The 15,448-nt window shown below is 36.5% G+C and overlaps 1 non-coding gene across 1 annotated transcript; it reads left to right on the forward strand.

Moving 5' to 3' along the window:
- Positions 1-1,243: 1,243 nt before the first annotated feature.
- LOC138379280 (U6 spliceosomal RNA) lies at positions 1,244-1,351 on the forward strand. Its single transcript, XR_011232057.1, has one exon. It is a non-coding gene; the product is annotated as a U6 spliceosomal RNA (small nuclear RNA).
- Positions 1,352-15,448: the final 14,097 nt, after the last annotated feature.

A 15,448-nucleotide genomic window follows, 5' to 3' on the forward strand; every position in this document is an offset into this window, starting at 1 on the left:
AAGAGTCTGAAAAATCTTATTTCTTTTTATGTGTGTTATCAAAAAGGCTGCAAGATAATTTAACCAATTTACACGTGTACCAACGGCCCGTGTGAATGGCCTTGTATAAAATGGATGGTATGATTTTTAAAAAATTCACCAATTTGACAGGTGAATAAGAATACCTTGAGGTTTGAATTTGTATATTTTGACCCCCAGTGAGGCTAAGTAACTTGTACTCATGCTCCACATACATGTCTTTGTTGGTCAACACCCTACTGATGTCCTTTCAGGCTGTTTGAGTTTTCAGGCTGTTATAACTGTGTGCACTATTTTGTTGATTTTTAGGAACATTTTATTACAGATAACCAGTTTCAAATAGTCTCACTAGTTGTAAGGAACAGAGATTTAGACTAGTTCATTTGAGGCAGGATCAATGGTGAGAGTTTATGAGGCAATACAAAAGATTATGATCTCAAGGAAATCTGAGAACAGACAGCAAATTTCTAATGGGCATCTAGGAGCCAGGACCTGAACACTGCAGTAGTCTGTCACTAACTTGGCTCAGTTGCTGTCTCAGTTTCTCCTCTCATCCTCTTTTATCCCTTTCTCCTCCTATGTCTTTTCTCTACCTCATAGCTTCAGCTTCCTCATAATTTCACCCTGTTCAGCTATCAGGCTTTCTCAGATTCCTAAGGTACCAACCCTCTTCCCACAAAAGTGAATGTATCACACTACCCCTAAACATGCACAAACTTGCATAGGATTTCAAGTGGCCCACAGATTTTTCCAATTGAGAATACCTGGTCTAGGTTAATTAATATGGGCAGTGGGTAAGAGTTCCTTGGACACTGGTCTAAGCAGGGTTGAGGGGCTACCAGGGTAGCGGTGAACTGGCAGGCAGTGACCCTGCAGCAAGGCTAGGCCCCCCTGGGTTTCCTGTAAGTAAGAAGGCCAGAGGTGAGAGGTCTAGCAGGCTGCATCCCTCTAACAGAACAAAACTGTACCAGTTATTTATGAGAATTTAACACAGGAGTGGAAAAGATAGGAGGCCAGTTTTCTAAAACAAGACAAAAATAAGATACTTCTTAGGCTTGTGAAATTAAATAATTGAAACTTAAGGCTGTTGGAACTTTAAATTATTCTGAGGCTTGAGAGGAATGTGGCTATGCAGCCTGAGTCACAAGGCATGCCGTGCAACATCTGCCTTTTTTTTGTGTGTAAATATTTAAGACCAAATGGCGCCAGAGATAAGACTCCCTCAGTGCTCATTTTGGCAGCACATATACTAAAAATGGGAATGATACAGAGAAGAATAGCATGGCCCCTGTGCCAGGATGACATGCAAACTCGTGAAGAATTTCATATTAAAAAAAAAACAACTCCCTCAGATCCCTATCCCTCCTCACGGAGTAATAAAGTAATCATCCTTGGAATGTAGTAGTCTGTAACCAACCAAATAGCTGTGATGCATGCACTGGTCTTTATGGAAAATGCTGTAATCCTGCTAAAATTTCTCTATCTCTACTTATATAAGTGAAACCTTAACTTCTCCACTTTGGAAAGCTGACCCCATTCATTTGGAGTCAGTGTTTCCAGGTGGCTATCCTCAAGGTTTGCACTCTAACTCTATACTTAATCATATTTTATGAATCTTCTTAATTAAGGTTGAAAGGCTCTCCAGGGATTAATTTACTGAGCACGTAAAATTTTGATTTACTTTAGAAAAATTTAGGTTTTAAATTTCAGAACTGTTAGCCTGTTGGTTGCTGTTGCTGTTCTTTTCTTTATAGCTATTTGGGAAGTCTCATTAGAAACATTCTCTAATTGATAACTATAAACATAACAAAATTATGAAGGATTTTCTGTTTAGTAGGAAACCTTATTTTTTATTGTAAATTATTTCCCCCCAAAGAGTAAGTCTTAAAAGTTGTGAACAAGCAGCATGTTTTTAAAATTTGCTCTTTTCTTTGAACTGATTGAAAATGTTTTCTATTTGATATATGTCAATTTAGCCAAATTACAAGGCATCCCAAGAAAAGAGAAATCTTGGGGTAAGTACCCATTTTCCCTTCCCCCAAAATATGTAAGTATTGGGTTTTTTTTTTGTTTTTTGTTTTTGTTTTTTTGGAGACAGAGTCTTGTTCTGTTGCCCTAGCTAGAATGCAGTGGTGTCATCATAGCTCACTGCAACCTCAAACTCCTAGACTCAGGCAATCCTCCTGCTTCAGCCTCCTGAGTAGCTGGGACTACAGGTGCAGGCCACCACACCTGATCAATTTTTCTATTTTTTGTAGCGACCCAGGTCTTGCTACATTGCTCAGGCTGGTCTTGAACTCCTGGCCTCAAGCGATCCTCCTGCCTCCACCTCCCAAAGTTCTGGGGTTACAGGTGTGAGCCACCGCACCTGGCCCCAGTATTGTATTCATTAATTTAAAAAGAAAGCACTTTAAATTAAAAACTGGAACAGAAAAGAAAAGTACATAGAACAAAGTTTATGTTCCGATTCCACTCCCAGCCTCCTTTCCTTATACCCAGCTTCCTGTCCATTTAAGGGCCTCAGGGGGAAAATAATGACTGCTGAGAGAGAAAGTGGGGCGAAGCCTGCCGCTGAGAGGAGGTTAGAACAAGGGAAGGAGATAAGTCCACAAGAACTGTAAATGGACAGTAACCTCAAGAGAAAATGCTGCCTCTCCTTGATGATTTGAGAAACCAAATGCTATGGCTAGCCAAATGAAATATCAAGGTGGAAAAAGAGACATCCCAGATACAGGGTGAAGGAAGAGCAGGGGGGAGGGGATGTTGGTTTCTGCTGTCCTGCTTGTGAGTGGGAGGGAAGATTGGGATTCTCAACTTACTTGTGATATGGCTGTCACGTGACGAGAGTCTACCCAAGTCCTTTTTTTTTTTTTTCTTTCTGCCTTTCGCATCTGTATCTTCTGATTAATGATTCCTGTTACAGAGGAGGAAAAACTTCTGGTCAAGGAATGAGGGAAAAGCAGCTGTCCCAGAACACTGCAGGTTTGTGTTCTGGCTCACGCAGCCTGGGAGAACCCTGGGACTTGAGTGGCTGACGGCTGAGGGCGGAGTCCTCAAGTGGGTCAGGGTCTGTGTTCTTGACCCAAGGTCCATTTTGGATGGTCCTTGGGAAAAGTGGTATACGAATGAATATGGGTACATAGGTATATGCTAGAAAGTCTTCCCCAAAGGGAGTAGGGTTATAAGCTCCACTCCCTGTGTCCCACACTCATTTTGGTGGAAAAGATTTTGGTAGTCAGGTGTGGAAATGAATCACAGAGAGGGAAACAGAGACATGAAGGGTGAAAGTTCTATTTTAAATAGCCCCCCGTTTCCACCATTGTGGGTATTTAAAGAGCAAGGAGTGCCAGGGGCTGAAGATGGATACGGAGTGACAAAGTTGAAGAATATGGTGGTGGGAGACTCGGAGTGGGGAAGAGGCCGGATGGTAATCAAGCAGCGCCAGCGCTCGGCTGCAGCAGCCCTCGCTTCCCCGACCCCAGCCGTCTGCAGGTCTGAGGGCTTAAGTGTACTGGCCAGGCATCTCGTGGGGGGAATTGAAAGGAGGAGACTGCGAGGATGGGCCAGTCGGTGCCGGAGACCGTGGTCGGGGAGGGGACGGGGTGTGTGCAATGTCTGGGACAGAGCCCAGTCTGAGGCCCCACTCTGGATCCTCCCTTTTGGTGCCTGCATAAGCCTGGGGAAGGATCTACAGAAAAAAAAAAGGTAGGCTTTGGAGGAGGGAGGAGAGAAGAGCAAGCGGGAGGGCGGGGCTTTAACTTGAGGCCTCAAAGAGGGCACAGAAATCCTCCGGGTGGGAATTTAAAAATGAAAATTTAAAAACCCTTTATATCCGGGTTCTGAATCTTCAAAGGTGCGTAGTAGGGCCTCTGTCTTCCGTGCTGATATGTCCACCAAGAATTCCGTTTTTTCGTTCACCTTTTATGTCTTACGAGTAATGGAGTGCAAAGTGGAATAAGCAGGAGAAAAATCTCAACGTGGAAAATGCCTTCCAAGTAAAAAGAAAAAGGAAGAAAGGAGGGGAGCAGGCCCTGTACAAAATGGAGAGGAAGCTCGGTCGCTCTTTGTTGAGAGAGTGAAGTCCAGAAGGCTGAAGGAAATATTAGAGGGTGTTAGACTCTGCTGTTTCAGGATTTTAGGGGGCTCTGGGAGGCAGTAGTCTTATCAATAACATTGACATGATAGATGCAGATGCAGATGCAGATGATATGGAATGATTCATGGAGGAGAAGAGAGGTAAGGCAAAAGCTCAGGGCACTGAAATTAAGGTATAGTCCGTGGCCTTAATTAGGACCACCTTATGCATCATCACCACCCTGCTGAGTTTTGCCTTGTACTTTGAAAATTGAAGTTTTCTCTGAGGTTAATACTTTTCAACCTGCTTTCTGTTTCTTTGCCTTTATTTGATGTACTTTTGTTGATCCAATTGCTTCAAAACGTTTAGTGTTGGCCAGCTTCTACTTGAATATTGCATTCTGACCAAATCAACAAATTCTTCTTTGTTAGCAGAAGGGCTTCAAACACTTAAATAGAAAAATGCTTATTATGTATTTTAATTTAAATTAATTTTTTTTTTTTACAGACAAGGTCTTGCTCTGCTACCCAGGCTGGAGTGCAGTGGCGTGATCATAGCTCACTGTAGCCTTGAACTCCTAGGCTCCAGCTATCTTTCTGCCTCAGCCTCCTGAGTACATGTGCACATGACCATGCCTGCCTAATTTTTCTATTTTTTTTTTTTTGTAGAAATGGGGTCCCCCCGACAAAGTTCCATGAATCAAACCACTTTGAACTGGGCCCCAAAACATACATTATTATGATCTCCTGAGATATTCTGATGCAAACTAGCTTCATTAACTGATAATACAGTGGAAGCATAATTATATTGAGTAAAAATATGCCTAGAAAAAGCCTGCAAGGAAATATGTTAAAATACCAGATAGCCTAGCAATGCATATACCACAAGATCTAAATCATCCTACTCTGTGTTAGGATCTACTTTAAAAAATATTTCAATATTTCTTACATTGTGATACATCATATAATAGATGTGAAGATATTATGTGATGGCTTCACTTTTTCTCAAAAAAAGTGTTTCTGAATCCATAGTGGGTGTTACAGATGTTATAATAATCAAGAAAGTAAGGTGTATAAATATATGAGCACGTGCACATTTGTAATAGAAAAAGAATTCACTATTGATAACATTTGGGAATGGATGTGTGATTAAAGTGATTTTTCTGTTCTTATTTTCTTCAATGTCAGTTTTTTGTTCATTTTTTTAGACAGAGTCTTGCTCTGTTGCCCAGGCTAGAATGCTGTGGTACAGCCTAGCTCACAGCAATCTCAAACTCCTGGGCTCAAGCAATCCTTCTGCCTCAGCACCGCCCCCCTGCCCCAGTAGCTGGGACTACAGGCACTCGCCACCACACCTGGCTAATTTTTTCTGTTTTTAGTAGAGACAGGATCTCAGTCTTGCTCAGGCTGGTCTCGAACTCCTGAGCTCAAGCGATCCTCCTGCCTTAGCCTCCCAGAATGCTAGGATTACAGGCATTAGCCACCACCCCCAGTCACCAGTTTTTTATTTTTAAATTTTTTATACATCTCAAATCATATTGCCATTAACAAATTCTGAATATATATCATCATGTTAATTTAAAATATGCACAATATAATGGTAATAACAATGCTCATAACATACTTTTGGCGTGAACCATGTTCCAGAGAGCATTCTAAGTGATTTACAGGTATTGATCAATTCATTTCTCAGAAGAAATCTGTGAAGTCTGTACTATCAATGACCCCACATTATGTAGGAGGAAAGAGGCACACAGAGGTTAAGCAAACTACCAGAGGTTGTTCAACTAATAAGTTGCAAAACCAGGATATAGGCAAAACTGTTGGGCTCCAGAATCAGTGCTTTCAGCTTCTCAATAAAGTAAATAATAAATACATTAAAACCATGATCAGAACAGCTGGAGACAGCCAATTATTTTCTTAAACACAATTTTAAAATTATATTGTCGTTCTAATATTTTAGTAGTGGCAAATGCCAATCTCATTGTTTCTTCTTAAGGGGAATGGTGTTTTCCCTCACATTGAATAAAACTGGGAATAATGGGGATAATCAGGCAATTGATATGGGACCTGAAAAATCCTTGATATAGAGGACTTGAGAGGTCATCACAATAAATTCAAGTTATGAGAAAGATGAAATTAAGAGGAAGCAGAAACTATGAAGATGGAGAAACTAGGACACAGAGAAAAGCTATCCAGTAGGAAATTAAGACACTTCTTAACAGTGGGAATAGAAGATAGATATTTATTGTATGAATGCATAATTCATGGGAGATAAATGTACCAGGTAGATTCTTTCAGTGCTTCTGAGGCAAACATTTAAAAAAATGAATAGGTATTGTACAGTAAAGAATGTCTCCTAACTTGTTTTACAATATAATAATGGATTTATTTTTCCCCTTTAACAAAACTTGGGTGTCTATTGGAGAAATTTAAAAAGTAGAGTAAAGGCCACCTTGTGACCAGAGCCAGCACTGCAGTTTGAACATCACTGAGTAGGAGCAAAGGCATAGGGTTAATCTTGATTAATAGTGGAACTAATTTTGGACCTATTGAGATTGAGGTACCATTGAGATATCCAGGAGGAGAGCTGCGCTATAGAATTGGGTAAAAGTCTGTAGAGCTGGAAGAGGTCTGGGCTAGGGATGTGGAAGTCATCATCCCTAGGACTGTAGTGACAACTGCAGAAGTAGATGAGATCAGCCAGGAAGAAAATGGAGACTGGTAAGAGAATAAACTTTCAACATTTAAGGAAGGAATAAAGCTCAGTTTCTAAGAGTCCAGGCATTGAAACCAAATCCAAATTTTGTCCTTTTCTAGTTGTGTAATGCTTCACCTTTCTAAAAACATCATAAACTCCTTTTAACAAGTAATTAGAGCTATGGACTTTCTCCTCAGCACATGCACACACGTTGAACAAATGGATATACCCATCCTTGAACAAATGTATATACTCATCTATGCACGTATATGGGCACACAATTTTAGGGGGCTCACAGGTTTTCTCTATTAAGACCTGTGGTCTAATATTATCAGTAGGAATATAGAATAGGAGGGTCAAATAGAAAAAAATAGTAAGATGAGAGACATAAACACAAATACATCAATAATTAGAGTTAATATAAATGGACTGAACATCTCAAATCAGACTGGATAAAAATAATATATCATACACTGTCATAAGAGACACACCTTAAATTTAAGGACAGAGAATTGTTGAAAGTTAAAGTGTGATAAAAATAAATACATACATGCTTTAACCAAAAGAAAGGTGCTATAGCTATGAAAAATTCAACAAGGTAGACCTTAAGACAATAAACATTACTAAAGATAGATATATTTTATAAGATAAAATGGTCAGTCTAACAGGAATATATTAAAATTCTAAATTAGTATTTTCTATTAACATTGCTTCAAAATATACAAAACAAAAAGTATTAGAAATAAAAGGAGAAATAGAGAAATCTAATGTCATTGTGGGACATGTAAATATACCTCCTTAAATAACTGATAGAAGAATCAGAAAGAATATCAGTAAAGTATTGAATATTTAAGCAACAAGACTAACAAACTTGACTTAATTTACATACATAGAACAGTATAACCTACAAATGTAGAATATAAATGCTTTTCAGGAGAAAATGGAACATTTACTACACTTGACTTTATACTAGGCCATTAACCAAATCCAAATGCATTTCAAAATATTAAAATAATTCAGAATATGTTCTCTAACGACAGACAAATAAGGCTAAGAATTAATAACAAATAGATAACAAACAAGTCTCAAAGTGCTTGGAAATTAAACAATACAGTCTCAATAATTCATTGGTAAAAGAAGAAATGATAAATGTGTGTCATCTTTAAATGAGTGATAACGAGAACACAACACATGAAAACTTGTGGGAATGCAGCTATATCTGCGCTTAGTAAAAAATTCTATGTCCTTAAATGTATATGTTAGAAAAGAAGAAAGAGTGGAAAACACCAATAATCTAAATTTGCCTGTCAGTAAGTTAAGGGGAAAAAACAATACAAGTGCTAAAGGAGTGCTCCAGCACAGAGCCAATCTGCAAAGACTGGGAGAGGTGTTCTGGTTCTTTGTTGGTTAGTTGGTTTGTTTTTGGTTTTATTATTTAGCTCCAGGCATTCAAGGAAATATGTGTCAAAACACTGGCTGAAGACTAGCTAAAGGAACAGAGACTTCAATGATGGCAAACAATAAGGAATACAATATTTGCAAAAGTACTTTGGAAAAGTCACTAAACAAATGAACTATAGCCTTCAACAATCAAACAAACACACACACACACACACAACCTTGGGGCAGAAAGAGAGTCTGATTTCCAAGTTATAATATTATATTATTCAAATGTTCACTTTTCAACAACAAAAAATTACAAGGCATACAAAGAAATAAGAAAGTATAGCTCACTCAAACGAAGAAAATAAATTGCCAGAAATAATCCATATGGAAACCCAGACATCAGATTTACTAGACAAATAGTTTAAAAAATTGTTTTAAATATTCTCAATATGCTAAATATGGTCAAAGAACTAAATGAAAATCAGGAAAACAATGTATGAACAAAATGAGAAAGAAAAATTATTTAAAAAAACAAAAACTCTGTAGCTGCAAAAAATAATAAATGAAAAATTCAGTATAGCTGAAGATGTGAATCTATACATTCTAGAAGTTAAATAAGCTCCAAGTAGAATAAACCAAAAGAGATCTATATCAAAACATACTATGTTCAAACTGTTGAAAGACAAAGACAAAGAGAAAATCTCAAGGGCAACAAGTGTCTTGTCATGTATAAGGGATCCTCAATAAGATTATTAGCCAATTTCTTATCAGAAACCATGTAGACAAGAGGGCAATGCAGTGACATATTTAAAGTATTGAAAGAAAACTAAACTGTCAACCAAGAGTTCTACGCATCAGAGAGTAACTCAAAGCTATATGAAGAAATGAAGGTCTCTGGTAAATGTAACTACATGTGCAATTATAAAAGCCAAAGTTATTGTAGTTTTTGCTTGCAATTCCATTTTTTATTGCCTGTTTGCTTTATAAAACAGATGTATAAAAGTAATTGTAAATCTATGTTGTCAGACGCATGTGAATAAAGATGTAATTTATGCAACAACATAAATGGGGTGGAAAGAGCTATATAGGAGCAGAGATTCTGTATGCTATTAAAATTAAGTTGGTATCAGGCCAGGCGCTGTGGCTCACGCCCATAATCCTAGCACTCTGGGAGGCTGAGGAGGGAGGATCGCTTGAGGTCAGGAGTTTGAGACCAGCCTGAGCAAGAGTGAGACCCCTGTCTCTACTAAAAAGAGAAAGAAATTATATGGACAACTAAAAAATGTATATAGAAAAATGAACCGGGCATGGTGGCACATGCCTGTAGTTCCAGCTACTCTGGAGGCTGAGGCAGAAGGATTGCTTAAGCCCAAGAGTTTGAGGTTGCTGTGAGCTGGGCTGATGCCACGGCACTCTAGCTAGGGCAAAAGAGCGAGACTCTTCCTCCAAAAAAAAAAAATTAAGTTGGTATCAATTCAAACTAGATTGTTATAAATTTAGGATGTTAAATGTATTCTCTATGGTAGCCACAAAGAAAATATCTTAAAAATATACACAAAGGGACATGAATCAGAATCAGTCAAATCAAAGTAGGAATTTGATTCCCACAGTAGGGAATCAAAACAGTTCACTACAAAAACAAAAAATCAAGTAAACAAAAAGGAATGCAGCAATAGAGAAAATGAGGGCCAAAAAATGTCTAAGACATATAGAAAAGAAATGGTAGAAGTAAGTCTTTTCTTATCAGTAATTACTTGAAACTTAAATGGGTTAACTCTCCAATAAAAAGACAGAGATTGGCAGAATGTATAAAAACCATGATCCAACTATAAGCTGTCAATAAGAAACTCACTTTAGATTTAAAGACAAAAACATGCTGAAAATGAAAAGATTGAGATGACTTGATCAAACCTCCTTGGGCGTGGCTCTCCACACACCCCCACCACAAAAAAAGTGATAATAAAAGACACTCCATACAAATAGTAAGCTAAAAAGAGCTATGGTATTTATACCATTGCCAGACAAAAATGAGTTTAAGTTTAAAAATGTTACAGGAGACAAAGTAGGATATTATATATTGATAAAAATTTCAATTTATCAATAAGATGTAACAATTATAAACATATATGCTCCAAACAACGGAGGCTCAGAATATGTGAAGCAAACATGACAGAATTGAATGAAAAATAATAGTCAGACTTCAACACCTCACTTTTAATAGTGCATAGAACATCTAGACAGAAGACCAACAGTAATATAGGACTTGAACAACAGTGTAGGAACAAAATGAGAAAGAAAAATTATTTCTTCTCATCTTCTACCATCAATCAACTAGACCTAGAAGACATACATAAAACCCACCACATAACAACAGCAGAATACACATTCTTTTCAAGTGTACATGGAAAATTCTCCAGGATAGACCATAATTTAGGCCACAGAACAAGTTACAATGAATTTAAGAAGATTTAAGTTTTACAAAGTATCTTCTCTAATCACAATTGAATGCTTTAATATCCAGAATATATAAAGAACTACTACAACTTAACAAGAAGAAGATAAACCTTTAACAATGAAAATAGTGAAAGGACTTGGATCTCCAAAGAAGATATACTAATGACTGATAAGCATATGTAAAGGTGTTCAACATTATTAGTCACTAGCAAATGCAAATTAAAAACACAATGGGATACCATTTCACACCCACTAAGATAGCTATACTCAAAAAATGAAAAATAGCTGGGTGTGGTGTTGCATGTCTGTTATCCCAGCTACTTGGGAGGCTGAGGTGGGAGGATTGCTTGAATCCAAGAATTTGAGAGCAGCCTGGGAAACATAGTGAGACCCTATCTCAAAAAAAAAAAAAAAAAAGGAAAATACCGAGTGTTGGTGAGCATGTGGAGGACTGGAACCCTTGTCCATTGCTGGTGAGAAGATAAAATGGTAAACTTGATGTGGAAAACAGTTTGGGGAATTACTCAAAAAGTTGAACACAATTACTATATGACCCAGCAATTCTATACCTACTTATATACCCCCCCAAAAAAATTGAAAACAGGAATTCAAACAGATACTTGTATGTGAATGTTCATTGCAGCATTATTCACAATAGTCAAAAGGTGGAAACAATTCAAATGGGATATTATTCATCCATTAAAATGAATGAAGTTCTGAAACAGGGTACAGCATGTATGGACCTTCAGAATGTTATGAAGGCACATTATAAAAACTCTCATAAAACTAGGCATAGAAGGAACATCCCTCAATGTAATAAAGGCTATATACAACAAACCCACAGCTAACATACTGAATAGGGAAAAGTTTAAAGCCTTTCCTCTAAGAACTGAAACAAGACAAGGATGTCCACTTTCACTACTCATATTAAACATAGCACTGGAAGTCCTAGCCAGAGCAATCAGGCAAGAGAAAGAAAGAAAGACATACAAATTGGAAAAGAAGAAATAAAATTGTACCTCCCTCTTTGCAGATGATATGATTTTAACTAGGAAAACCAAAAGACTCTCCCAAAAACTCTTAGATCTGATAAATAAATTCAGTAAAGTTGCTGGATACAAAATCAATGGTGTTTTTATACACCAATAATGAAGTAGCTGAGAAAGAAATCAAGAAGACAATTCCATTTACAAAACTACAAAACAAAAAACCCCTCGGAATAAATTTAACCAAGGAGGTGAAAGATCTTTATACAGAAAACTAGAAAACACTGATGAAAGAACTTGTAGATGACAGAAATGGAAAAATATCTCATGCTCATGGATCATAAAAATTAATCATTAAAATGGCCATACTGCTCAAAGCAATGTACAGATTCAATGCAATCCCTATCAAAATACCAATGTCATTTTTCACAGAAATAGAAAAGACAATCTTAAAATTTATATGGACCAAAAAAGAGCTAGAATAGTCAAAGCAATCCTAAGCAAAGAGAACAAAGCTGGAGGCATCATATTACCCGACTTTAAATTATATTACAAGGCTATAGTAACCCATACATCATAGTATTGATATAAAAACTGACACATAGACCAATGGAATAGAATAGAGAATCCAGAAATAAATCCATGTATTTACAGCCAACTGATTTTTGTAAAAGCTGACAAAACATGTTGTAGGAAAGACACCCTCTTCAATAAATGTTGCTGGGAAAACTGGATATCCATATGCAGTATGAAACTGGGTCCTTATCTCTCACCGTATACAAAAATCAACTCAAAATTGATTAAAAACTTAAACGTAAGACCCCAAACTATAAAATTACTAGAATAAAACATAGGGAAAACACTTCAAGGCATTGGTCTAGGCAAAGACTTTATGGCCAAGACCTCAAAAACACAGACAACAAAACCAAAAAAAGGACAAATGGTACTGTATTAGACTAAAAGGCTTCTGCACAGCAAAAGAAACAATCAATAGGTTGAAGAGACAACCTGTTGAACAGGAGAAAATATTTGCAAACTATTCATCTGACAAGGAACTAATATCCAGAATATATAAGGAACTCAAACAATTCAACAGTAAATAAGACAAATAATCCCATTAAAAAGTGGGCAAAGGACATGAATAGACATTTCTCAAAAGAAGACATACAAATGGCCAAGAGGTATATGAAAAAATGTTTAACATCACTAATCATCCGGGAAATACAAATTAAAACCACAGCAAGATGTTATGTTACCCCAATGGGAATGGCTATTATCAAAAAGACAGAAAATAACAAATGCTGGAGAGGATGCAGAGAAAAGGGAACTTTTATACACTGTTGGTGGGAATGTAAATTAGTAAAACCACTATGGAAAACAATATGGAGATTTCTCAAAAAGCTAAAAATAGAACTACCATAAGGTCCAGCAATCTCACTACTGGGTATTTATCCAAAGGAAAAGAAATCAGTATATCAAAAAGATACTTGCAGCCCATATTTATTGCAGCATTGTTCACAATAGCAAAGATATGGAATCAACCTAAGTGTCCATGAGTGGACAAATGGATAAAGAAAATGTAATATACATACACATGGAATACTATTTGGCTGTTAAAAAAGAATGAAATCAAGTCATTTGCAGCAACGTGACTGAAACAGGAAGTCATTATGTTAAGTGAAATAAGCCAGGCACAGAAAGAGAAATATCACATGTTCTCATTCATATGTGGGAGCCCAGGAGTTTAAGGCTGTCATGCACCCTGATCACACCTGTGAATATCCACTGCACTCCAGCCTGGGCAACATAGCAAGACTGTGTCTCTAAAAAATGAAAATAAATAACATAAAAATGAATAAAATACTTTGGAATAAACTTGACAAAAGAAGTACAAACTTACACTCTGGAAACTGTAAAGTATTTTTGAAAGAAATTTCTATCAAAATCTGGCCACTGTTTTGCATAAATTTACAAGTTGATCTTAAAATTCATATGGAAATGCAAGGGACACAAAATAACCAAAAGAGTCTTTAAAAAGAACAAAGTAGGAGGACTCACATTTCTTGATTTCAAAACTTACTACAAAGTTACAGTAATCAAGAAGGCATGATACTAGTATAGGATCGACATAAATATCAATGGAATAGAATTGAGAGTCCAGAAATAAACCCATAAATCTATGGTTAACTGATCTTTGACAAGAGTGCCAAGACAACTAGATGGGGAAGAATAGTCTTTTCTACCAATAGTGCTTACATCCAAAAGAATGAAATTGGACCTTACCTCACGCCACATACAAAAATTAGCTCAGAACGAATCAAAGACATAAATGTAAGAGCTAAAACTATAAAACTCTTAGAAGAATACATAGGTATAACAATTTGTGACCATGGACTAGGCAATGGTTTCTTAGATATGACAATTAAAGCAAAAACAGCAAACAAAAAACATAGGTAAAGAGGGCATCATCAAAATTTTAAACTTTTGTGCTTCAAAAGACACAATCAGAATGTGAATAGACAACTCAGAATGGGAGATAGTTCTTGCAAAACATATGAATAATAAGGATTGATATCTGGAATATATAAAGAACTATTAGCACTCAATAATAAAAAGCCATATAACCCAATTAATATATGGACAAAGGATTTAAATAGACATTTCTCTAAAGTAGCTATTTAAATGGTCAACAACTACATGGAAGGATGCTCAACAACATAGCTATCAAGGAAATGCAAATCAAAACCACATTGACATACCACTTTACCCCTACTAGGATGGCTATAATAAAAAAGTCAGATAATAAAAAGTGTAGTCAAATATGTGGAGAAACAGGAACCCTCATACACTGCTGGTGGCAATGTAAAATGGTTCAGCCACTTTGGAAAACAGACTGGCAGTTCCTCAAATAGTTAAATATAGAACTACCATATGATCTAACAATTCTGCTCCTAGGTATCTACCTAAGATAAATGAAAATATATGTCCATGCAAAATTTGTACACATATGTTCACAGCAGCATTATTCATAACTAAAAAGTGCAAACAGCTCAGATGTCCATCAATTGATTAAAGGATGAATAAAATGTGGACTAGCAATATAATGGAATAATACTTGTAAATAAAAAGAAATGAAGTACCAATATATGCTACAACACGGATGAACCTTGAAAATATTTTCTTAAGTAAAATAAGCCAGTCACAAAAGATCATATTGTATATCATTACATTCATATGAAATGTCCAGAATAGGCAGACTTTCTAGAGAAAGTATTTTAATGGTTGCCTAGGGCTAGGACTAGGACTAATAAACCATTTTGTGGATGATGATTAAGGGGTTTATTCTTAGGATAATGAAAATGTTTCAAAATTAATTGTGGTGATGTATGCTCAACTCTATGAATACACTAAAAGCCATTGAATGTTACACTGTAACTGAGTGAATTCTATGGTATGTGAATTATATCTCAATAAAACTGTTTATTAAAAAGTGACAAAGTATTTTCCAGATCTAGATTCATTCCTTGGTGAATTCTTCTAAATATTTACTGAGAAAATACGACCAAACTCACACAAACTCTTCCAGACACTAAAAATAGAGAGAACATTTCCAAATCTGTGTTATAAAGCCAGCATAACCTTGATAACAAAATGTGGCAAGGGCATAACAAGAAAGGAAAATGATAAGCAAATCTGTTCTGAAAATGTATGCAAAAATTTCAAATAAATATTAGTCGATAAAAGCCAGAAAGATATACACACACACACCTGTGTGTGTGAGTGTGTGTGTATATATATATTTCCAAATGTTAAAACAAACCTGCATTGC

Source organism: Eulemur rufifrons, chromosome 30 (assembly GCF_041146395.1).
Source record: "Eulemur rufifrons isolate Redbay chromosome 30, OSU_ERuf_1, whole genome shotgun sequence".
Lineage (NCBI taxonomy): Eukaryota > Metazoa > Chordata > Mammalia > Primates > Lemuridae > Eulemur > Eulemur rufifrons.